Source organism: Rhododendron vialii, chromosome 2a (genome assembly GCF_030253575.1).
Source record: "Rhododendron vialii isolate Sample 1 chromosome 2a, ASM3025357v1".
Classification (NCBI taxonomy): Eukaryota; Viridiplantae; Streptophyta; class Magnoliopsida; order Ericales; family Ericaceae; genus Rhododendron; species Rhododendron vialii.
The window spans coordinates 45,504,151-45,530,050 of NC_080558.1; the positions used below are offsets into that span (position 1 = coordinate 45,504,151).

Genomic DNA, 25,900 nt, shown 5'->3' on the forward strand with positions numbered 1-25,900 from the left:
ACACAGTTTGGTGATTTTGTTGTGTTTTGGAGATTAATCGGTAAGAACTTAAGGGTATGTTTGATTAGCGAGAAAAATATAATGAAAAATGAAAAACGATAGAAAGTGAAAGAAAAGAAAAGAAAAAGAAAATATTGATTTTTTCTCACATCTTTTTCTATTAGAATGAAGGTTTTGTAAGAAAATAAGAGAGAAAAATAAAATATTATTATTTGAAAAGGATGAAAGTTGCCCAAAATAAAAAAAGAAAAGGTGGAGGGAAGAGGTAAAGAGGGAAGTTAGAGAAATTATTGTTAATTTTCTCAATAAAATAACATTTTCCTGCCCATTTCGTAAGAAAAAATGAGGCAGACTCTCAAGCTTTAGAGGATTGTACGAAAAAATTTATTTTCTATCATTTTCTAAAATGTTTTTGCTAAGTAAACACAAAAAAAATGTATATATTTTTTTTCTCTTTTTTACATTCTCTATGGCTAATCAAACGGACCCCACAAAGGAATCGTTTCAACATCAAAAACAACCCCTTTTGCTGGTTCTCCCTGTTTTGTTCTTGTGCAAAACAAGAGCGAAAACGTACCCAAAAAAGTAATGGTCTATATGACTTTGGCATAATGTGGTGTGGGCCACACTAATGCTAACTTTCTTGTTTTTCAGGAAAAAAAATATATATCGGTCAACATATTTTTGAATTTTTTGGTATTTTTCTACTCCACTAAAATGCAGCTGGCATTGTTGAGAGCGGATAACAGGCCTGATGCATGTGCAAGCTGTCAAACCTTCTTTATCCTGTATGCATGATAACCAAGGGCCCAAGTGGTGGTGGAAGGCTTCGGATCTAAGACTTTTCACTTGCGGAGATTCCGGTTAAAGCCAAAGTAAAATTTTATATGGATTGATTCCAAAAAAATTGAAAGCACCCAAGATGAAGATTTCGAATATGAAAACTTAGAAGAGGAGCAAATCCTGAAATCTCAAGTCTTCACCCCTAGGTCAACCTCTTGTGGGTCTTTGGATTTTGGAATTGGCTTCATTTTAAAGTCCGATGTTCGAAACATCTCAACTAGTATGTATTGTCAATTCTTTTGGGGACAGTCTAAACATCTCAACTAGTATGTATTGTCAATTCTTTTGGGGACAGTCTATAAGAAACTTTTCTCCAACTTTAATTGGACACCACAAGTAAACAGTGAAATTGGTTCCCTGGATTAGTTGAATTGCTCCCAAAATAAATAAATAAATTCTGGACCTACTTTAATTTGAGGTTCGCTAATATGGACCATCCATTAGATTTGTCCATGGATGCTATGAAACTACTATTTTGACCTTGCCCTTTTGCCATTTACCTGCTGCTCCATTACTCTTGCTCTCTCTCTCTTTACGCACATACAAACACCCAAACCCAAGAAAGGACAAAATAGGAAACTGCTGTTTTCACACAAAAATACGGAGTATCAAAAAAAATAAATATCAACAAAGACAAAACCATAAACCAAGATTTGGTGGGATAGCAGCTTGACTGGTACTGGTAGACTGGTAGATGGGAAACCCCATCAAATCAACCTTCAATCATTTTGTGTCCTGTGGATATTCCTTTCTGATTTTGGTTGGATTATGTTTAGCCTCGAGACTTTCCTCAGAATATCTTAAAGCTTATTCGTTTTGGGGCTTTAAAACCGTTAATGCTAAAGAAATTGACGAGGCACACTAACGGGAGTTACCAACGGCTTCGCGGAGCTCATTTCGGCCACCAGATGGTTAATCCGAGCCGTTTAAAAATTTTAAAAAAAAAGAAAAAAAAGTAGGCCCTCGCGAGAATCAACTGCATTCGATGTGTGTAGGTGCTAGATCCAAACACCTTATTTTTTTGGATTGAGCACCTACACACATCGGATGCCGTTGATTCTAGCTTGGACCCACTCTTTTTTTTTTTTGAATTTTTGAACTGCTCAGATTAGCCGTCCAGTGAGCCTTATAAAATAACTGGATGCAATTTCTCATGCATACCATACAAACACTTTATTAATCAAATGATTTCAACTGAGACTTATAAAAAAACTGCATGGAAAGCATACAAACACTTATAAGAATTAAAATTTAACAAATGTCAACTGAAACTAAAAAAAAACAAAAACATGAAAACCATACAAAGAGGGACCACTCAATTTGGATTTTCGGGAAAGGACTATTTTACTGAAAACTTAAAAATTCCCACTTTTTTTAATACCCCTAATGTCGTCAAATCCAATAATGTGGGAAAAAAATGAGAGACTTCAGTGTATTAAAGAATCAGTGTAGTATTGTAATTTGTAGTTGCTGATTAAAAAAATAGATTCCCCAAAAATGTCTTTTTTTAATGTTAAAAAAACTCCAATCAACGTTTTAGGGTTCCTCCAATCGAAGTTTCAGTATAGTATTTTACAACCGTGAATCACATATTTTTAAGGTATTTTATAGGCGTAAATCTACTAATTTCAAGGTACAACATTAAAAAATTCCAGTCGAAATTTTAGAGTTCCAAATCCCCCCCACCCCCAAAACGTAGATGATTTTATAGCCTAAAGTTATGGATAAGGAACTTACAACTTAACTTATGACGATTTTCAACGAGGAGATTAGGGTTTCCAATGCTTCAACTTGTACGGTCTGGAACTAGGTTTGGAATCGAGCGAACGAACGAGTAGATGGAAAGATGAGATTCGGTTTAAGGTTTCGAACGTGAGTGATGCAGTAAGTGATGGAGATGAGGATTAGGTGGTTGTTGTTGTTGGGTTTGGGGTTTGCGTTTTGAGGAGAGAGAGAGAAGAGAGAGAGCGGGGAGGAGGAGAGGAGAGGAGGAGGCGTGCGGTCTGATGTTTCCAAACCCAAACCCTACTTCTTTCTTTAGACGGAAAGAAAAGGGTAATTTAGCCCTTTTGTCAGTTTCCGTCCAATTTTTAAACGGATTTATGGGAAGGGGGTGTAGTTGACGAATTTTGATAGTTGAGGGGGCCAGTTTGCCGAGTTTTGAAGATGGGGAGGTCATGTTAACAAAACGTGATAGTTAGGGGGGTGTCCTTGTAAATAACCCAATAAAATTTAGTATTCGTTTTCTTCTGATACACATCAAGTTGAGCTACCTAAGTACGAACATGTTTATCAACCTTAGGTATCCATGTCCGTTTCTACACAACACAATACTCTCGATCTGGACACATGTTGGACACACTAGAATTTTTTTTTTTTTCGTTTTTTGCCTTATATTTTGTTTAGTTATACATATTGTGGACACCTTAAAGTGCGTTATGGACACGTCGTGATCACATCAAGAGGGGAAAGAGCAGCTTTTGAAAGTGAGCCAAGACATTTCCCACGATCTTTACTTCAGGAGTTATTACACAATGACTGTGGATTTTTATCTTCACAGTGTTAATAGTACAATTTGTGTTCAGTTCTCTTAATTTAACAGAAATAATGTATTCGGCTTAATTTTATACGAATTCTTAAGATCAATCCAAAATATTTATGTATTGTGCTTTAGACGTGTCCCTCATGTGTCTGACTCTGTGCCCTAATTTCAGGAAAAAAAAATATGGCATGTCTATGTCCATATCCGTACTTCTTAACTTGGTAGTTGGTGCTAATTGGCAGGCTGGCAGCTTAATGCAACAGGCTCTACAAGTGGACTAAGGAAGGTCAGAATCATGCGGCCTTACTCTGCTTACTGAAAAGTCTGAAATATTGCTTCAATGTTTTAGAAACGGCAAGGCCAAAATGTGGAAACGGTTCCATGTATTGTACTTGCATAGGCGCAAGGACTACGTTAAACATCCTAAATCAAGATATCCCAATGGTTTATATGCATATAATGTGCGTTAAACACAATGGACGTTAACATGAACGGAATTGGAACCGGATGCAATCTTCCACAAAGTACAAGGTGATTATGTGCAACAAATTAATCGTCAAGGGGAGTATTCGCACCAAGGCCAAACCACATGGGGTGGAAGTGAAGTTTGCCCAAAAATTACTACCAGTTGGCTTGCTACTAATTTCCAGAATGAGACCAGTATTCCTTAACAAGCTGCCCAAATAGCGAGTCTTCTTTACTCATCAGCTTCGTCGGCTTATCGTACTCCACTACCTGACCTACAAATTCGAACAAAGAAGGGAGAAAAAAACAACCATAATCTTCATTTGATTTCTCCCTTTTGGACAACGAAAAAACATTCACGTGATTAGAATACGAAGAGTCACTCACCGTCACTAATGGAAAGAACCATAGTGCAGTCCATCACAGTTGGTATTCTATGAGCCACTGTGATCACAGTGCAATCTGCAAATTCTGTTCTGATTGTTTTTTGGATTAAAGAATCAGTTGCGTTGTCAATTGAGGCAGTGGCTTCATCAAGCACTAGTATCTTCCTTCTCTTGAGAAGTGCGCGTCCCAAACAGAATAATTGCCTCTGTCCCATGCTCCAATTCGATCCATCTTGCACGACTGAGTTGCACGAGTTAGTACAAACTTAGTAGTCCAAAGATTGTTTGTGTCCATATTCTCTAAGTAACTGCTACTTACCCAAGGAGGATAAACCCTTCTCTTTCACTTGAACTGCCTCCCGAAGCTGGCATTTTTCAATAACCTTCCGTACATGGTTCATAAATTGTGTCGATTAGCAAAAGCAAAAACCATTCTAATAAACTGCTTACTTATTATGCAATCGCTGACAGAATGGAAGTAGAAACGAGCAACACTATTAAGGTTTTTCTTCTATGGAAATTTCGTTGGGCTAAAACTATGAACTAGAAAAACAGAAGCCATTTGTTCACCAAAACCCTTCTATAGAGCTAATATTCCAGCAGCTAGCCAGCTACAATTATATTTGTAGAGGCACTAGAGTCTTTTTCGAGGGAAAACATGTAATTTTCTGATATTTCTGACAATTCATTGGCATGTAAAGCCACTTAAAATAGGTGTTTTGCATCTTCACGGTAGAAGAGAAGAAAAGTTGTGTTAGATACCATAATTAGAGTAAATATGTGCCAGAAAGCTTACCTCCCATATTTCCTTATCAGTATGCTCCATTAAGGGGTCTAGATTGTATCTAACAGATCCACTAAAGAGAGTTGGATCTTGTGGAATGACCCCAAAGTGTGATCTCAGGTCATGAAGCCCAAGAGTACTTATATTTATGTCATCTATAATTATACTTCCCTCAGTAGGCTCTACAAGGCGAAACAAGGAACTGATAAGAGTTGTTTTCCCACTTCCAGTTCTTCCCACAATTCCGATTTTGTCCCCTCCTTCAAATACGCAACTTATCCCCCGAAGTACCAGAGGAGAATTAGGTCGATATCTAACCTGCTTGATACCAATTTTTTTCCTTTAGCACATTATTGTAGACAAAATTTAGCTTTACAAAAAGAACTACTGTAATGCTAGTTTCACCTTCAAATCACGGATCTCAACTTTACCAAATTCCGGCCAGTTCAGGGTGGGTCGATTGCTTTCTATTATTTCGGGGGCTTCACTAGGGATATGCATGTATTGTTCTAGCCTTTCTATGGCAATAATTGAATTTGACATCGTGCACTGGGTTTGGACAGAAGCAACGACGAATATGTTCAGTGAAAGACCATATGATAGAGCCATTCCAATAAATCCTGCCATCAGAACATGACAACCAATTTGCCCATCAGAAAACTAAGTGATTTATCAGTCTATTGTGATAACATAATCTGACACGGCTTATGTGAATTTAAAGCACTCTTTTGTTACATTAAAGCATTCTTTGTTACTATATTATGCATGCAGCAAAAGTTATGAACACGAGAAATATTGATTTGTGACCTGATTCAGAAGCATCATTGGAGATCAAAGTCATGCCAAGCGCCGAGCACGACAGAATAATTGCGCACAAGATTTCCAGGCGTTGGATCAACCACTCATTTGCTGAAAAATTATGGAAGAATGCACTAGCGTTTGCATCAATACGTTGCAAATTCTTTGAAAAGAACCGGTCTTCCTCGCCAAAAGCCCTGATGGTCACCGCTCCAGCAACGGATTCAGCAAGATGGCTAGCAACTGAAGACTTGGTAGTGCCATCTATGCGCATCAGCTCTTTTGCCGAAGCAAAGTACAATCTCTATTTGTTGAGATAAAACACGTTATCCACTGGTATGGTGGTTTAGAATGTGAAAAAAAACATAGAAGCACTTGCATTGTCGTATCACCTGTAAGATTATGGTTATATAAACCATTGGTAAGATGACAAACAAGATTGGCCATGTAAGGAAAGCCAAGACTCCAAAGATACAATAGGTGTTCATGGTGGTCCCTGTACTCCAAGTGAATGTGAACGCCAACACAAGGTCCACAATACTCATATCAGAAGATACCTAAAAAAAAAAGTTTCTTGTAAGCCTCTTAAATTCCTTGAAGCACAATTTGCATTCCAGTTATATATTGTCAAGATTGTTACCCGACTAAGTATCCTTCCCAATGGTGTGGAATCATAGAATGAGATTGGTGCTCGGAAGAGAGAGGTCAGTAACTTGGAAAAAATAGATTTCGATGTCTTAGTACCTAAAATAACTACAAAATAAGCTCTTAGGATGAAGAATACTGAAATGCCACACCCTATCAATGAGTATACAAATATCAGCTCCAATCTGCTTACACTAGGGTCCTGTAAATCTGCAGCCAACCATAGACTCTGTACAAACTGCCCAACTATAAAGATAAAGTGAGAGATAATCGAAAGAAAGAGGTACAAGAATCCCTTGCTTTGATTCAGATACTGTTTATAAGGCTTGAGACCCTTATCTCCTGTTTCTCTTTCTTCTTCCTTAATCAACTGATCTCCCATTGATTCTCTCAGATGTTGCTCAGTATAAATTTTCTGGATCTCCTCTTTTGGTGTTTTCGGTTTTTGAAAACCATACTGAGATTGCAACTCAGAACCAGAAGTGACTTTATGAGCATTGACAAGGTTCTGAAATTGCTGACTTGAAGCTAGCAAATGATCATAGGTAGCTGCTTCCACAATCTTCCCTTCGGCCATTAACTGTTGACAAAACCAAAGGACAGAATGTATCGTTTATCCAGTATAAGCTAAAAGATAAATGAACCCACATGTACATCAATGTTAAAGAATGATATAAGCAAAAAGTGCAAAGTATTTAAATTCTAACCAAGATAGAATCGAATGCTGGAAGAAAATCAACTTGGTGGGTGACGAGTAAGACTGTTTTTCTTGCCAGAGCTCCCATGACATATTCCTGGCCATAATCCATGTTAGTTTTTGCCCTGGAAAAGTATGAAAGTACAACAAAAAAAATATCGCATTTCAAAAATTTGTGATCACATTGAATAAATTGGTTGCAGTATGTGCATCAACAGCACTGAATGGATCATCCAAGAGATATATATCTGCATCTTGATATAATGCACGTGCAAGTTGAACCCGCTGCTTCTGCCCACCACTGAGATTAACACCTCGTTCACCAATTATGGTGCAATCGCCAAACGGAAGCATCTCAAGATCCTTATTTAGGGAACACTTCTCCAGTACTTCTTGGTATCTGTGTTGATCCATGGTGGACCCAAAGAGGATATTTTCCTGTATAGTCCCTGTCTGGATCCATGCTGTCTGAGAAACATAGGCGATCTTTCCGTATACTTCTACCTGGAAAATGAAGCAGAAAGTATACAGGTTGATAACTTAACTGTCTGGAACTTATAGGCTTCTTAGTAGTGATAAAATTATTACAAAACTTACTACGTGGAAAACATTTATGTGCAAAAAGTTTTAAGTCCTTCATTGTTCTTTATAGCCTATCTAAAATATGTGCATACTAATGTATACGACAGCCGGTCCATAGTTAATTTTCTAAATTTCATGCCATAAAAGAAAATAAGTGACTTTAAGACTCACTCTGCCATGGATATCCGGAACCTCCCCAAGAATTGCGGCTATAAGGGTGGATTTGCCCGAGCCAACCTCTCCACAAATAGCAATCTTCTCACCACATTGAACCACCAAATTTAGATCATCTAGAGTTGGCTTTAAAGAACTAGAATCCCATGAGATTCTAGTGGTACTGATGAATATAGACTGGTTGAGTCCCATCGCAACACACGTTTTCTTTATATTTCTACTCTCCAACTCAGGTGCATCGAGAAACTTCATAACTCGAGAGAAAGAAACATTTGCTTCAATAAACACTGCCCCAACATCAGGGATCAACCTTATGGGCTCCGAAAGAATGCGGAAAGTTGCAAGAAATGTGAATACATTAGTGGCATTAAGAGGAATCCTAAGTAAGTAGCAAGCTGAAAAGGTAGCAGCTGATACTATGATTGGGGATACCCAAAATAGAACCATATAGTACCCTCTTTGCGACAAAATTGCTGATATGTAGTTTGATTCTTCGCTCCTTATCTTTTCTACCACATTCTTGAAATGAGTCTCCCAAGCATATAGTTTTAAAACTTTCATGTTCGTCACTGCTTCTGCCATAGCCTTGAGCCTCCTGTCTTGTGCCACCATAAGCTTTGACAAATACTTATGTTGTAATTTGGCCACTGGATAGTTTCCAAACACGGTCAAAACAATCACTACCACTGCTGCAATAGCTGCCATTCCCATAGCATAGTATATGACTAAAAATGAAAGGAAGATCTGAAGGCCTATTACCCATATCTGATGAAACCAATACGGGAATTCGCCTATCCTATACGCATCCACCGTGACATAATTTGTTATCTGACCAGGAGAATGGCTTGTCTTAGCAGCATTTGAGAGTTTTAGTTGCTTCTGATAAATTGCTGCAGTTAGCAAGGACCTTATTTGAAGCCCAATTAGTCTGGTTCTGAAGTTCCATTGTCTCTCTGACAGTGATTCGAAGCATTTCCCAAGGAACAGGCCAGCAGTGAGCACCCATCCCTCATATTTAAATGTTTCTTTTCCTTCTGCAACCAAAATGAAAGCTTTCAGAAACAATGGGCCAGTAGCCAGTGTGAGCACCTTGATCAACGCGAAGAAACCAGAAACTAAAATAGCTTTCCACTGCCAGAGAAATAATGTTTTCAAAACGGAAGTATTTTGTGTTCCTTTTTCATTCTGTTTGCCTAGCTTCTCCATAAATGTGAAGTAACACGTCTCCGCTCGATCCTTGTGCCTCAACTTTGGAATGTCTTTGTCCTCAAAAACTTTCTCCTTACCCTTTTTAAGTAATGGGTTCAACCACCAAAACGACATTCTGCTTAAAAATCCGGCCTTGGCGAAAGGAGTTATGGTTTCATTCCCACTATCAGCTGATTCACCTTTTAGAGGTTTGTAGAGTGCACCAATATTGCTTTCTGCATACTTTTGTGCCCCAAATGCACAGAAGAGCAATAGAATAGCTCCAGGAAAAGATAACATATCTAGCACACACTTAACTGACACTACTTTGTCCACAGTAGATACCCAAATCGATGCAATGCATAGAAATCCTGAAAACAACAAGGCAAGTACAGAGCAAACCCTTATGGTCATGATATGTGGATATTGTTGCCTTCGGATACTCACAATTATACCCAGAAATAACCATGTGAACCCCTGGAATAACACTGTTAGACACTCATGCAGAGGTATTACGTTATCCTCTGATATCAATTTCTCAACAACTATCCAAATACCTAATCCAAAATAAACCAAACCCAAGCCAACATTGAGAATGGCTGAAGAAACTCGCAATATGAAGTACTGTTTAGAGTCCGGTAAGGCCACGGTCTTCCTTGAGGATGGTTTATACACGATCGTAAGTAAGCAGATGAACATGACTAGAATGTCAATAGATATTACCAAAGCATGGTTGGTGCGGGAAGATGGATCGATAATGGGTGAAACACCAGATTTGTAGTTGTTTCCAAATTCATACAAATATACTGAAATCCCACAGAAAATGGTCCATGGACCCTCATCCATTCTGTGTTCCGTTGCCTCCAAAAAGCTGCAGGTCAAAAACAACAAATGTTTGTTACAACTTTGATATGGTCAGCTTATTGGTAGAAGATGGTCTAACTCAAGAAGATTGATAAGGTTAACCCATATTGCTTTAAATGTTAAGAGATCTAGCTCAAACACACACACGCACGCACAAACACATAGTCTTGATCAGCTGATCATCCACTTTCAGTCTAGAGAAAAGTCATAACAAACATGTTCCACCGGTTTCTTGTTCATACTTTCAAACTCAAAAATTTTGTTGTCGGGTAAGTATTTGATGAAAGTCTACAAAACAACAAAGGGTATACGATTACAAGAGTACGTACTTGGATGGCTACTGAGATAAGATAGCAAACCTCAATACGTTTCCAGTACTGGGAAGTCGCAAATATCCGGCTTCCGGAATCAGTGAGCAACTATCTTATCATGAGTAAGATTTTTGTGTGTGAGAGCTACACTTGTGTGACAACTCCAGCAAATGTTTCCGGGCAGCTACCGGAGAGGTTTCACTTACTCTCTATAAAATAGAATAGAGAAACAAACAAACACTTTCGACTGATCTAGAACAAAGTCTAAATAACTATCCTGGGGTTACTTACCAAAAAAAAAAAAATTATCCTGGGGTCAAAACGTGTAGAGAAAAGGATATGCTAACTACTACGTAACAATAAATTAAATGTACCTGAATCTCACTCTACATAAACAAAGCATTACATTTGTCAGCACATTTTGAAGGACCAGTGGAAGTTCAGCATGAGGTGTAAGCATGATAAACAAACGGAACGAGTCGATAAAAAAATTTGTTCAAGCTTACGAGCTTTAAAAATATGTTCAAGCTTTGATTTTTCTTTTGAGCGATTCGATCTCCAACGAGCGTAAATCGATGCCGAACATGCAGGGTCGACTCCGGGAATATATGCACAGGGAAAGGCTAGGAAAGCATAGTACGGTAAATGTTTAACTTTCCTTCATTGCAAGAATCATATTTCTACACTAGTTTCCACATAATTAAGCTACTGTATTTTTTTCAACTTTTTCTTGAATTTCTTATGTCAAATGGATGCATAAAGGATAATACTTTCCATTTTCCGTTTACTTCACTTCACTGTAATTTTCCTGGAATTGTTTTCCATCACTAAATATCTTGACAACTGAATGGAGCTTTTAAAGTCGATGATAATCTAGAAAAGCAGAATTTATAGGATGAAATAATTCGTATTCTGTTTCCAAAAAAAAAATCACGTATCAAAAGCTTATGAAGCATGCAAACTTGGGGGAAGAGATTAGAGAGGAAGAGAGATTACCCAGAGGGGAGAGAGAGAACCAGTCTGGGGGAAGAATAAACCCCCGCTGGGTTTGCTTTTCCTTTTCAAGTTACGTAATTTGTACGCACCCACGGGTTGTCATCATGATAAGAGCGAATATGTACTTGTAATATAGCAGGGTTCGATTCTCCATAGAGAAAAACCATGATTTAAGTGGAAGTCATGGCGGTAGATTACTATGCTAATCTCCCCAAGATTTAAATTGCGCAATTGAGTTCAATAGTGACTCGGCTGCAGGTTGTTCATCGGTTAAAAAAAAAAGTTACAGTAATTTGTTTTGTGGCTTCTATGATTTGGGGGAAGAATCCAAAGGTTCCATTGTCTTATTAGGAGTAATAGTTTTGGAGGGAAGTACAGTTTTCATTTCATAAATGCAATTGGAGAGTTTGAGGTGCACGCACCGTTAATTTGGATGGAATGTGTAACAGTATCACTTTACTCTTACTCCAAAAAAACACAGGAAAGTTAATTGCTCATTAGTAAAACACAGGGAGGTCATCTGCAAAACGGCCGTACCACATGGAAGTAATCCGTACTTTGCCGAACTTTTAATTAACAACTAAAAGATACCGAACTACATATATTACTATCTTTCCATCTTCACAACTTTACAAGAAAAATGTACATAAGTATAAAAGTGTATCATATGGAGACGGCTACCTATCATTTTATTTCGGATTACATTTCCTAAATGTATGTTCTAAATACATATTTAGAAAATTGTTATCTAAATTCGCCAAAACGTTCTTCGGTAGTGTTCTACTGATCGTGGTTCTAGGCTTCTAGCCATTTTTATATGAGAGACAGACACCGATACAACCTCCAACATCCTCGTGTGAGACAGCAAATCTGTTTTAAGGAGACCGTGTATCATAAGACTCGATTTGCATACTGTTTTGTTTATCGTTCATGCAGTCTGTAATTAATGGAATTGTTCACTGGAATTTTGCTAGTTGTATTTTGTTTTTCCAACACTTATCTCTACTCCTCACTAGACTGGTCAGGCCTGAATGCATTAATCCTTTTTTTGGATTGAATCAACTACCAAGCAGCAGCCTCTCGTTGGGCGTCATTTTTTAGTGTAAACACTCGGTCAAACATATAAAAGACACGCTGTGGCAAAGAGGTCATTTCACATCGGTCGAAGTGCAAGTAATTTGACCCAATTGCCCTCATTTCTTGGCACTACGCTTTATTACATGAATAAAGTGACTAACAAAAGAAGAAAAGTGACATAATTGTAACAGTCACATTTCAATGCTTCTATGGTGATCCCTCCATACGCGAGCCACCGTGGAAAGTGACATGGTAGACGACCCATCTTGGCTCAAAACCTCCGCGGCAGCATCGTTTAGATCTCTCATCCAATTGCAATTCTCCTTCATCTCCTTCAATAAGGTCCTTCGCGTTTTTCACAATCGCTTCTCGTCCCACTAGTCCATTCTCCTCCGGCACGGCCCTAAACGCAACCTTGAGATCGTCGGTGAGCAACACCGCATTCATCTTTTGCTCCGCATGGAGCGGCCATGCAATTGAGGGCACGCCGTGAACTATGCTCTCCAGCGCCGAGTTCCACCCGTAGTGGGTCAAGATTCCTCTCGTGGACTCGTGGGCCAGGACTCAGACCTGAGGAACCCACGAAGGAACCACCAGACCCAACCCTTTGGTCCTATCCACGAACCCCTTTGGCAGGAAATCAAATGGGTCTTTCATGCTTTGGATAGTAAAGTAGGCAGCATTTGAGGCATGGGCTTTTCACAACCCAGAGAAAACTCACCCCACTCAGTTCCAGCCCAAGGGCGCTCAGTGAGTTGCTCATGAGACAGGGTCCCACCACTCCCAAACGAAAGGGTCATCATTTAGCCCGAAGCCCATGACCCGCCCAAAGCCCGTCCAGCCCATCGGGCCTTTATCCTGCCCGAGCCCGTAAAACGGGTGGGCTGGCCCGACCCATAGTTTGTAATGGGCAGGCTTGGGCCTATGAATTTTTACTCGGCCCGCCCGTGAGCCCACCCAGCAGCCCGCCCGTGGTACCCGCCCATTAGCACAAAATCCTTTCTATTTTCCCTTAATTTAGTTTCAGCCCAAGGAAATTTCAGCCTGCCCATTGGCCTGCCGGCCCGTCAATCGAGTAGCACGTGGGCTGGGCTTGGGCTTCAATTTATGATAGGTAGCCCGGCCTGCGCGGCTCAAAAAAAAAAGAAGAAAAAATCCGGTTGGCCCGGCCTGTGGGCGGGCTTGGGCAATGACTTGCCGACCCATGTGACTGTTAGTCCAGCCATTTCAAATACTGATCGGACCCGTCACTCACATCTCCCAAATCGGTTTATGTAAGCGGTCCGACTGGATAAATCGGTTTATTTTTTCCCTCCATCCCCGCCCCAAACGGGGAACTGGGATCCCCGCGGGGGATCGGAGATCCAAAGATTCCAAAACTTTTTAAAAAAAAAAGTCACCTGCCATTACAAAATACAAACCATGAAACCAAATTCAAAAAAAAACAAACAATCTAGGCTGTCATTACAAACAAATGCCAAGGTAAACAACCACAGTTGCTGACTAGATCCAGACTGTGTTCAAAATGAAAAAAAAAACGCATTAAGAAAAGGTGAAACAAAAATACACAGAAAAGGAAAAAAATGTGAAACAAAATGCATTATTCCAGTTCTGACTAGATCTATCCAACATTTAAAAAAAAACTATAAAAAAAATAGGATTAGGTAAGATTATACAAACGTATTCCAGTTCTTAAATATATAAACGTATGAATCAGATAAAGTTGTAAAATTCAACTGCAAATGAGTTCAGAAAATGAGCACCAGAATCCCACGAGCGAGCGAGTACCGTTTGACATGGTGCAAGGTCCACCTGTAGCATGTAACCAGTAGCATGGACAGCTTGAAAATTTTGCATGAGTGAGGGCACATAAATTAGTAAATTTAGTTCACACCTTTATAATTCCTCAATTAGGTTGCGTTCTTGCAAACCTTTAAATCTGAAACTTATTTCAGTATTTTTTATTTTTCGTAACTTTGTATTAGAAATGATATTGGTACCGACGGGTACCATAGGAAAAATGCACCCACGGCCGCACCTAGCCGTCTCAGGCCACTGAACGGCTGATCCGAGCCGTCCAAAAATTTTAACAAAAAAACAAAGTGAGTTTACACGGAAATCAACGGCATCTGACATGAGTAGTTGCTCAATCCAAATATCCCATTTTTTCGTATAGATTGACCTTCTGGTGATCGGAAATGGTTCGACGAGACTGTCGGTGTATTTTCCCAATGCTATTGGTAGCAGGACCCTTTACTAGCCACGAAAAAGAGGGAGTGAGGAGGAGAGAGAAGGAAAGATTGGGAGCACTGACTTGTGGAGAAACTTTTGACCGAAAAGTTGGGAGGAGAGAGAAGGAGAGATTATGGTGTTCATTTTTTCAGTCCAACTTGAGCAAATGCTCCAAATCGTACCCTAAAACATTTCTGCTGTTACACATCAAGTTAACATGGTGCTTGCTAACTGAGAAGCAAATACGCATCTTCTGGCCTCAAGTATTCGTATCTGACACTACATGCGCCGGACATACCTACTATCTACATTTTCTTTTTCTTTTTTTTGTATATGATATAGTTGAACACATTTTGCATACTTCATGACATGTTGGGGACACGTTAAACACATCAAGAGGTTACAAAATTGTTTTTAAAAGTGATCCCAAAGACGAAGTTTCCCTCGATGTTTTTTTTTTTTTTTGGGTAAGTTGAAACTTTTATAAAGCAAACCAACCAAAACCAATTAAAGGTCAAAACCTCAGTACAATCAGAGCAAACCTAACAAGCTAGGAGAAGTAAAAAACATGAAAAGAGCAATTACATAGGACCGAATATCCTAGAACTAAGGCTCCAGGATGTAACAAGAAGCTGATTTGCATTGCTATGCTGAACATTCTTCCACGAGCACAAGCGGCCTCAGACTTCCTCGATAATTTGGGACCCCAAAGTTTGAGCAGGCACACTAACCCCTTGAAATTGCCGTCGATTGCGTTCCCTCCAAATCCAATAAATTGAGGCAGCAATGGAGAGTTTATAGACACGATGTGAACAGGAATTAGAAGATCTATGAGTGTACATCCAGTTCAGTTCACCAGCCAAACCAAAACAAGGGCGTTGAATGTTGTTCTTGTGAAGCAACATCTGCCAAACCGTCTGTGAATATGAGCACTCAAAAAACAGATGTTTATGAGACTCCTCCACGTCTTGACAGAGCAGGCACATCCCATCAACTGGTAATCCCCAACTGTTAAGCCTATCCTTAGTAGACAACCTTCCCAGAATAGCAAGCCACTCAATAAAAGACCAACGAGGAACATGACTTGGAAACCAAACACACTTAGACCAAGGAACCACTGGAAATTTAGCACGTAGAGCATTCCAAGCTAACTTAGTCGTATACACCCCAGATTTATGAAGTAACCATCTCACAGAATGAGGAACAAGAGGGTTGGGCATTAGAGAAAGTTCAGTACTATCAACAATCTGTCTGGTTATAGCACATCTTGGGTTAGGCCAAACCCAAACTCCATTTTGAATGATAGAAGCTACCTTGGCATTCTGAGCTCTACTGATATTATAACCCACATACTCCTCAAAATTCTGGTAAAGAGGCCCCAAAGTATGCCAATTGTTAGCCCATAGATAGGTAGACAAACCATCCCCTACAATATACTTAATCCAAGGCCGAACAGTGTCTCTCAGATTAAGAAGTTTCCTAATGGTCTAGGAAGCATCATTAGGAACCAGAATAATCACCGTTTATAATGTTAGTACAAATTGTTGGGTCGAGACCGACCCTGATCCACGCCTTCTACACACACAAGAAACAAACAGACACACACAAGAGAGAGATTGAGAGAAAACTCCCATTTCCGTATATATATTCACACACATCTACCTAAAAATGGGGAAGGATTTAGTATGAGTCTAGTTTGTCCCAGATTTGGGAAAGAAAATGGGAAAGGATTTGAGTCATAATTAAAGATGAATTTTTGATGATGTTACCCAAATTTTGAGTTTGAGTCTTAAAATAAATCAATGATAGAGATGCTTTTGAGGGACGGTCCAAAATAGAATGAAACTCTAAAACAAAGGGGACAAAGGGAGTAGGTTTAGTCACATTGAAAAGTGTCCTCATGCAGTACTCAATTTATTTTGGTCATTACCCATCAGCTACCAGTCCTCCTACACAGTACACACATTGCTACAGAGAGAGAGAGAGAGAGAGAGAGAGAGAGAGAGAGAGAGAGAGAGAGAGAGAGAGAGATTGTGCAGGAGACAAAAACCATTTCGAAAAGGGAAAAAATCACAGAGAGAGATTGTGCAGAAGACAATAACCATTATAGTCTTGCGAAAAGGGAAAAAATCACAGAAATCCTCCCACTAGCTAGTCTTGCTTGTTTTCACTAAAAACTTTAGAGCTTTTTTAAAGTCTTTTGGCGTTGTGAACTTTTTCCTTTATTTCACTTCGTGATGTTTAGTGCATTCACTACTAGATAAAGGACAAGTTGATGTCTGTCTTCATAATATTTATACAATGTGTTCTTTGACTATTGTATGAATTCCTAAGATGCATTACAACGTATTCTACTTTCGACATGTTCCAAACGTCTTCGCATCCTAATTTTAGGAGAATGACATGTCCCGCATGTGTCTTTGTCCTAATCAGTATTCTTGAGCTCGCTACCGATTGGCCACTTAATGCAAGAGACTTGACAAATAGTGGACTAAGGAGGCTCAGATGGATGCGGCCTGGTTCCTCTTAGGTAAGGCCAAAATGTCAACAGTTCTAGATGGATCAATTTCTACCTCCATCTCTTCATCTTCTTGTTCACTCTTTGGTTTGTCTATGATATGTCCCCGATGTGATCCTAAAAATATGTACACGTCCCCTATACGTCTCCATAAATCGCGGACGCATCTACGTGATGTATGCACATAAGTGCATCGATCTTTCAAATGTTAGTCCAACCATTGACTCCAAGAAATAAAGGTTAAAAGCGAACCATTTTCGGAATTTATGTTCGAAATCCCCCATTATTAGCAACATTTTAGAATATCACGTACCAAATACAAAATAATTCAAGTAAAAACTACTACGAGTAAGCTTGCTGCTGATCTTCCAAATGCCCACTGACATTCCCAGGATGAGACCGGTATTCCTTTACAAGCTGCCCAAATAGTGAATATTCTTTACTCATGAGCTTCATCGGCTTATCGCACTCCCACTACTTGTCCTGGAAATTCAAACAAAGACGGATCGGAACTCAAACGAACAGAATTTTCATTTGACTTTTCACGTGGGATTACGAAAATCGTTCACATGATAATTTATTACGGAAACATTAATGTATTGTATGTTTGACGTGCCCTAAATGCTTGTCTCATTTTAAGAGCCATAACGTGTCCAAGTGTCCGTATCTTGTCGTGTCCGTGTCCGTGTCTTGTACCCATATCGTGCCAAGGCTCCACAGTTGTGTGGACTGTGGAGTGAGGAGGGTCAGATGCAACAGCCTTTATTCCGCCTAGCTAAGTATTGTTTCTATTCTCGCAAATTATAAGGGAAAATGTGGAGACGGTTCTAGATGGATTAGTTTCTGTCATCATCTCTTCATCTTCTTATCCACTCTTTAATTTATTACAAAGTACGTTAAGTACAAAACTATCAACAAGTTTGCTACTAATCTTCCAAATGCCCACTGACATTTCCAGAATGAGACCAGTATTCCTTAACAAGTTTCCCAAACAGTGAGTCATCTTTGCTCATGAGCTTCGTCGGCTCATCGTACTCCACTACCTGTCCTGTAAATGCAAACAAAGAAGGAGAAAATGTGAACAAAATCTTCACTTGAGTTCTCCCTTTTCGGTAACAAAAGGTTGTTCACATAATCAGAATATGAACACTCACTCACCATCACTAATAGAAAGCACCATTGTGCAGTCCATAACAGTTGGTATTCTATGAGCCACTGTGATCACAGTGCAATCTGCAAATTCTGTTCTGATCGTTTTCTGGATTACAGAATCTGTTGCATTGTCGATTGAGGCAGTGGCTTCATCAAGCACTAGTATCTTCCTTCTCCTGAGAAGTGCGCGTCCCAAACAGAATAACTGCCGCTGCCCCATGCTCCAATTTGATCCATCTTGCACAACTGCATGGTCCCAAGTTGTTAGTACAAACTTTTTAGTCCAAAGATTTCTGTGTCAATATTCTCTAAATTTTTTATACTTACCCAAGGAGGACAAACCCTCTTCTTTCTCTTGAACCGCCTCCCGAAGTTGACATTTTTCAAGAACCTTCAATACATCGTTTAGAAATGGGATCAAATAGGCAAAGCAAATGCCAATCCAATGAACTGCTCACTGTGACTAATTTTTTGCTAGTATGTGAGAAAGATCCTTGGTATCATTCATAGTATGGAAGTGGAACCAAACACAACATCCTTATGGTTTTTCTTCTTTTGGAAGTAGCCTTGGCTAAAACTTGAAGTAGAAAAAAAAAAAAGCGATTAGTTCACCGAAAAAGCCCTTCTACAGAGGACCTAGTAGTGGCTACATTCATACTTGAAGGGGCACTAGAATCCTTTTAGCAGGAAAACATGTAATTTCTGTTATTTAGTTGAACTTCTTCATTAGTCTGACAATTCCAGGGCATGTAAAGCCACTTAAAACAGGTGTGAGCAGAAAATTTGTGTTTAATATCATAACTAGAGTTATGTGGCAGAAACCTCACCTCCCATATTTCCTGATCATCATGTTCCATTAAGGGGTCAAGATTGTATCTAACAGACCCACTAAAGAGAGTTGGATCTTGTGGAATGACCCCAAAGTGTGATCTCAGGTCATGAAGCCCAAGAGTACTTATATTTATATCATCTATGATGATACTTCCCTCAGTAGGCTCCACGAGGCGAAACAAGGCACTGATAAGAGTAGTCTTCCCACTTCCAGTTCTTCCCACAATTCCGATTTTGCCCCCTCCTTCGAATATGCAACTTATACCCCGAAGTACCAGAGGAGAATTAGGTCGATATCTAACCTGTTTGATGCCATTTAGTTCTTTAGAACATCTCTGCACATGAATTTCAGCTTGAAAAAAGCATTTAAAAATTGCTATTTTTACCTTCAAATCACGGATCTCAACTTTACCGACTCCCGGCCAGTGCAGGGCAGGTCTATTGCCTTCTATTATTTCGGGGGCTTCACTAGGTATATTCATGTATTGCTCTAGCCTTTCTACTGCCACAATTGAATTTGACATCGTGCACTCGCTTTGGACCGAAAAAACAAGGAATACATTCAGTGAAAGACCATATGATAGGGCCATTCCAATAAATCCTGCCATCATAATATCGACAACCTATTTACTCATCAGCCAACTAAGTGATTTACCTTTGTTATATTATGCATGTAGCAAATGTTATAAAGACAAGTAATATTGATTTGTGACCTGATTTAGAAGCATAATTGGAGAGAAAAGTCATGCCAAGTGCTGAGCACGACAGAACAATTGAACACAAGATTTCCAGGCGTTCGATCAACCACTCGTTTGCTGAAAATTTGTGGAAGAATGAACTGGCGTTTTCATCAATAAGTTGCAAATTCTCTGCAAAGAACCGGTCTTCCTCACCAAAAGCCCTAATGGTGACCGCTCCAGCAACAGATTCAGCAAGATGGCTAGCAACTGAAGACTTGGTTGTGCCATCTATTCGCGCCAGCTCTTTTGCAGAAGCAAAGTAGAATCTCTATTTGTTAAGGTAAAACACGTTATCAAATAGCAGGTAAGATGACAAACAAGAAGCACTAGTTGGCCAAGTCAGGAAAGCACTGGTTGGCCAAGTAGGTAACATTGTTGTTTTACCTGTAAGATTATGGTTATATAAACCGTAGGTAAGATGACAAACACAATTGGCCAAGTCAGGAAAGCCAATACTCCAAAGCTAAAATATGTGTTCATGGTGGTCCCTATAGTCAGAGTGAATATGAATGCCAATTCAAGGTCCACAATACTCATATCAGAAGATACCTATACAGAAAAAAAAAAATGTAAGTTTCTTAAATTCCTTTAAGCTGTATTTGCATTACAGCTATATTGAAAAGATTCTTACCCGACTGAGTATCCTTCCCAATGGTGTTGAATCATAGAAGGAGATTGGTGCTCGGAAAAGAGATGTCATTAACTTGGAAAAAATAGATTCCGATGTCTTAGTACCTAACATAACTACAAAATAAGATCTTAGGACGAAGAATATTGAAATGCCACACCCTATCAATGAGTATACTATTATCAGCTCCAATCTGCTTACGCTAGAGTCCTGTAAATTTGCGGCCAACCACAGACTCTGTACAAACTGCCCGATAATAAATACACAGTGAAAGATAACTGAAAGGGAGAGGTACAAGAACCCCTTGCTATGATTCAGATACTGTATGTAAGGCTTGAGACCCGTATATCCAGTTTCTCTTTCTTCTTCCTTTATCAACTGGTCTCCCAATGATTCTCTTTGATGTTGATCAGAATAAATTTTCTGGATCTCTTCTTTTGGTGATTTAGGTTTTTGAAAACTGTATTCAGATTGCAACTCAGAACCTGAAGTGACCTTATGAGCATTGACAAGGTTCTGAAATTGCTGACTAGAAGCTAGCATCTGATCATAGTTAGCTGCTTCCACAATCTTCCCTTCGGACAGTAACTGTTGACAAAACCACCAATTATGCAGTATTAGCTAAAAAAATTCTGAACCAACAGATAATGCAGAAACTGCAAAGTATTCAAATCCTAACCCAGATAGAGTCGAATGCTGGAAGGAAATCAACTTGGTGGGTGACGAGTAAGACCGTTTTCCTTGCCAGGGCTCCCATGACATATTCCTGTCCATAACCCACATTAGCTTTTACCTTGGAAAAGTACACATGCAGAAGAAAAAATAATCATATTTTACGGAATCATGATCACATTGAATAAACTGGTTGCGGTATGTGCATCAACAGCACTGAATGGATCATCCAAGAGATATATATCTGCATCTTGATATAGCGCACGTGCCAGTTGAATCCGCTGCTTCTGCCCTCCACTGAGATTAACACCCCGTTCTCCAATTATAGTGCAATCACCAAATGGAAGCATCTCAAGATCCTTTTTTAGGGAACACTTGTCCAGTACTTCTTGGTATCTATTTTGATCCATGGTGGACCCAAAGAGAATATTTTCCTGTATAGTCCCCGTTTGGATCCATGCTGTCTGAGAAACATAGGCGATGTTTCCGTGTACTTGTACCTGGAAAATGAAGCAGAAAATATTCAGGTTGGTAAATTATCTGTCTGGAATCTATAGGCTTCTTAGTTTCGACCAAACGACTACAAAACTGTAAACCTTCATGCGAGCAGTTAAAACTACTAAAAGAAAAAAGGAGGGTGGCATACCCAGTCCATAAAGCTGTACGCAAGCAGTTTTAACATACAAGCAGTTAAAACTGCTTGGTAATTTTCTTGCAAGAGGTTGCATATTAGCAAGCTATGGACATGTAGAGATCAGAGATCAAGAAATCGCCTATCCATAAATCAAATTGCCAAAATTTATGGTTTAAAAGGTAAATTTTGTTGGCTCCCACTTATATACCAAAGGAATGTTTCTTAAACTTTATAAAGGACCACGGAAAAAGAATGACTTCCTTCATTGTTCTTTACAACCTATCTAATATATCTGCATACATACATATATGACAGCCGATTCATAGTTTGCTAAATTTCACGCCGTAAATGAGAATAACCGAAATTGAAGACTCACTATGCCATTGATGTCTGGAACCTCCCCAAGAATTGTGGCAATGAGGGTTGATTTACCCGACCCAACCTCTCCACATATAGCTATCTTCTCACCACATTGAACCACCAAATTTACATCATTTAGAGTTGGCTTTAAAGCACTTGAATCCCATGAAATTCTGGTGGTTCTGATTAATATAGACAGGTCGAGTCCATTCGTGTCACACCTTTTTGTTATATATCTATTCTGCAACTCAGGTTCATCGAGAAACTTCATGACTCGAGAGAATGAAACCTTTGCTTCAATAAAGACGGCCCCAACATCAGGGATCGACCTTATGGGCTCCTGAAGAATGCGGAGAGTCGCAAGGAAAGTGAATACATTGCTGGCATTGAGAGGAATCCCAAGTAAGTAGCATGCCCAAAACGTAGCAGCTGATACTATGATTGGGGATACCCAAAATAGAACCATATAGTACCCTCTTTGCGACAAAACTACCGATAAGTAGTTTGACTCTTCTCGCCTTACCTTTTCTACTACATTCTTGAAATGGGTCTCCCAAGCATATAATTTCAAAACTTTCATGTTCGTTAGAGCCTCTGCTATAGCCTTGAGCCTCCTGTCTTGTGCCACCATAAGCTTTGTCAAATACTTATGCTGTAATTTGGCCACTGGATAATTTCCTATCATAGTCAATATAATCACTAACACCGCTGCAATAGCTGCAGTCCCCATAGCGTAGTAGATGATTAAAAATGCAAGGCATATCTGAAGGCCTATTGTCCATATCCGATGAAACCAATACGGGAATTCACCTAATCTATATGCATCCACCGTAACATAATTTGTTATCTGACCAGGAGAATGGTTTGTCTTAGCAGCATTTGAGAGTTTTAGTTGCTTCTGATAAATTGCTGCAGTTAGCAAGGATCTTATTTGGAGCCCAATTAGTCTGGTTCTAAAGTTCCATTGCCTCTCTGACACTGATTCGCAGCATTTCCCAAGGAAGAGGCCTGCAGCGAGTGCCCATCCCTCATATGTAAATGTTTCTTTTCCTTCTGCAACCAAAATGAAAGCTTTCAGAAACAATGGGCCAGTAGCCAGGGTGAGCACCTTAATCAAGGCAAAAAAACCAGAAACTAAAATAGCTTTCCACTGCCAGAGAAATATTGTTTTCAAAACGGAAGTATTTGGTGTTCCTTTTTCTTTCTGTTTGCTTAGCATCTCCATAAATGTGAAGTAACACGTCTCCGCTCGATCCTTGTGCCTCAACTTTGGAATGTCTTTGTCCTCAAGAACTTTCTCCTTACCCTTTTTAAGTAATGGGTTCAACCACCAAAAAGACATTCTGCTTAAAAATCCGGCCTTGGCGAAAGGAGTTATGTTTTCATTCCCGCTATCAGCTGATTCACCTTGTAGAGGTTCGTAGAGTGCACCAATATTGCTTTCTGCATACTTTTGTTCCCCAAATGCACAGAAGAGCAATAGAATAGCTCCAGGAAAAGATAACATATCTAGCACACACTTAACTGACACTACTTTGTCCACAATAGATACCCAAATTGATGGAATGCAGAGAAATCCTGAAAACAAGAAGGCAAGTACAGAACAAAGCCTTATGGTCATGATATGAGGATACTGCTGCCTTCGGAGGCTCACAGTTATACCAAGACATAACCATGTGAACCCCTGGAATAGCTCTGTTAGCCAACCATGGAGAGGCAGTACGCTATCTTCTGATATCAATTTCTCTACAAGTATCCAAATACCTAATCCGAAATAAACCAAACCCAAGCCAACGTTGAGAGTGGCTGAAGAAATTCGCAATGTGAAATAGCGCTGAGAGTCCAGTAGGGCTAGGGTCTTGCTTGAGGATGGTTTATAGATGAACGTAAATAAGCATACCAATATGACAAGAATGTCAATAGAAATGACCAAAGCATGGTTGATGCAGGAATATGGATTGATGATGGGTGAAAGACCAGATTTGGAGTTGTTTCCAAATTCATGAGAACCCACTGAATTGCCACAGAAGATGGTCCATGGACCCTCTTCCATTCTGTGTTTCAATGCCTCCAAAAAGCTGCAGCTAAAAAACAACAAATATATGTTCACATTAGATATGAGTTTATCGGTAGAAGCTGAACCAACTCAAAATTTTTTTGGAGAGGTAATGTAAAAGACATGCAGCTCAAGAACCATATGGGTTTCCTTGTACTTCTGGAAAGTACTTGAAAAAGGTTTTCTACAAAACAAGAGAGTATGTGATCACAAGAGTATGTACTTGGATTGCTACTGAGAGAAGATAGCAAACCTCAATATTTTTCCTGGAATCATTGAACATTGACTTTGAATGTCAATATAACGACAGCACCTCTATAAGTGTCGGTATCATAACTGCCCAGAACAGCCCACCGATTTTCTCACAATTGCAAAAGCATCTTACTGGTAAGATATTTTTGTTTAGCGTACATTTGTGAGACAACTCCAAGATCTGTCCGGAGGTGAGTGGACAGTTTCCACTTCCTCCCCTATAAAATACACCAGAGAAAGAAACAGATACTTCTTACTACTGACTTAGATCTTAAGTCTGAATAACAAACTTCCGGAAAACCATACTTGGGCCAAAACATTAAAGAAAAGGATGTGCTGACTGCCTAAGATTGACTCAAATATTCAGATGCACCTGAATCTCACTCTTCATAAACAAATCATCGCGTTTATCAGCAAGTGGTTGGCTTGTGGCCAGCCTCTATCCACGCGTTGGTGTGTGATCCCACCACAAAAGTTTACTAATCTCATTCGTAGATCCCACATGTCTCTTGCCTAGTTCGGTGACACGCCATGTCATGGCTTGACTTGCCTAGCCAAGCCAGCTGAAATGCACATGCCATGCCATGCTTTGCCTTGCCTGGTGAAAAGCACATGCCATGCCAGGCCTTTTGCTAACCGTATGATGGACACATATACCTTGTTTAGCCTATGGCGTGTCATGCCTTGCCTAGCCTATCCGAGAGAGCCCCACAAGCTCGCTCTGAACATTTTTTCTTCTATCAATCTCGCTCCGAACGCAGTTGTGTTGGAAAATATACTTCACAGATACTGTACAATATTTTTAGTTGCATTAGCTGACTGAACATTGGAAATACATATTTTGAATTAAACTATCCAACTGCAGGCAATTACTGAGATTGACGGATGTGGTGTGAAGAGCTATCAATTACGGGGTTAATTATGAACTCTTGTTGCCCCAAGTCCCACACACTATCGGTACAATTGATCCCGAGATTAATGGTGGTGTGCTTGTAAGCTACCCTAATACCCTTGAAAAACTGAGAACTTATCTCCATTTTTTCTCTTCAAATAAAAAAAAAACTCCATTTGTTATCATACTGTAACGGTATTGGGCCAAAAACAGATCAGAAGCGGTACGATCACTGCACCATTTCCGCTGTGTGGAGCCCATTCCAGGCCCCACAAAAATATAAAAAAAAACCATTTCAAAATATTTTTTATGGAACATTGCAAAAAATCAGCTCAATCGCATCTCGGTAGCTATGTTTTATGAATTCATAGGAGCGAAATTGAGCAGTTTCACCTAATGAATTCAAAAAATATACTTATCAATATGCGCGATTGAGCTGATTTTTTACAAAATTCCATAAAAAAAAAACATTTTAAAATTTTTGGGTAACATGGAACGGTGAAAAAGAGAGAATGGAAATGTTGCGGTCATCCTAGACTTGAGTGGTGTTAATCAATGAAAAGTACACTATTCTCTATTAT

At 39.4% G+C, this 25,900-nt stretch overlaps 1 pseudogene; it reads right to left on the reverse strand.

The window, feature by feature from the left end:
• Nucleotides 1-3,809: 3,809 nt before the first annotated feature.
• On the reverse strand, nucleotides 3,810-24,976 carry LOC131317599 (uncharacterized; annotated as a pseudogene).
• Between the last annotated feature and the right edge of the window lie 924 nt (nucleotides 24,977-25,900).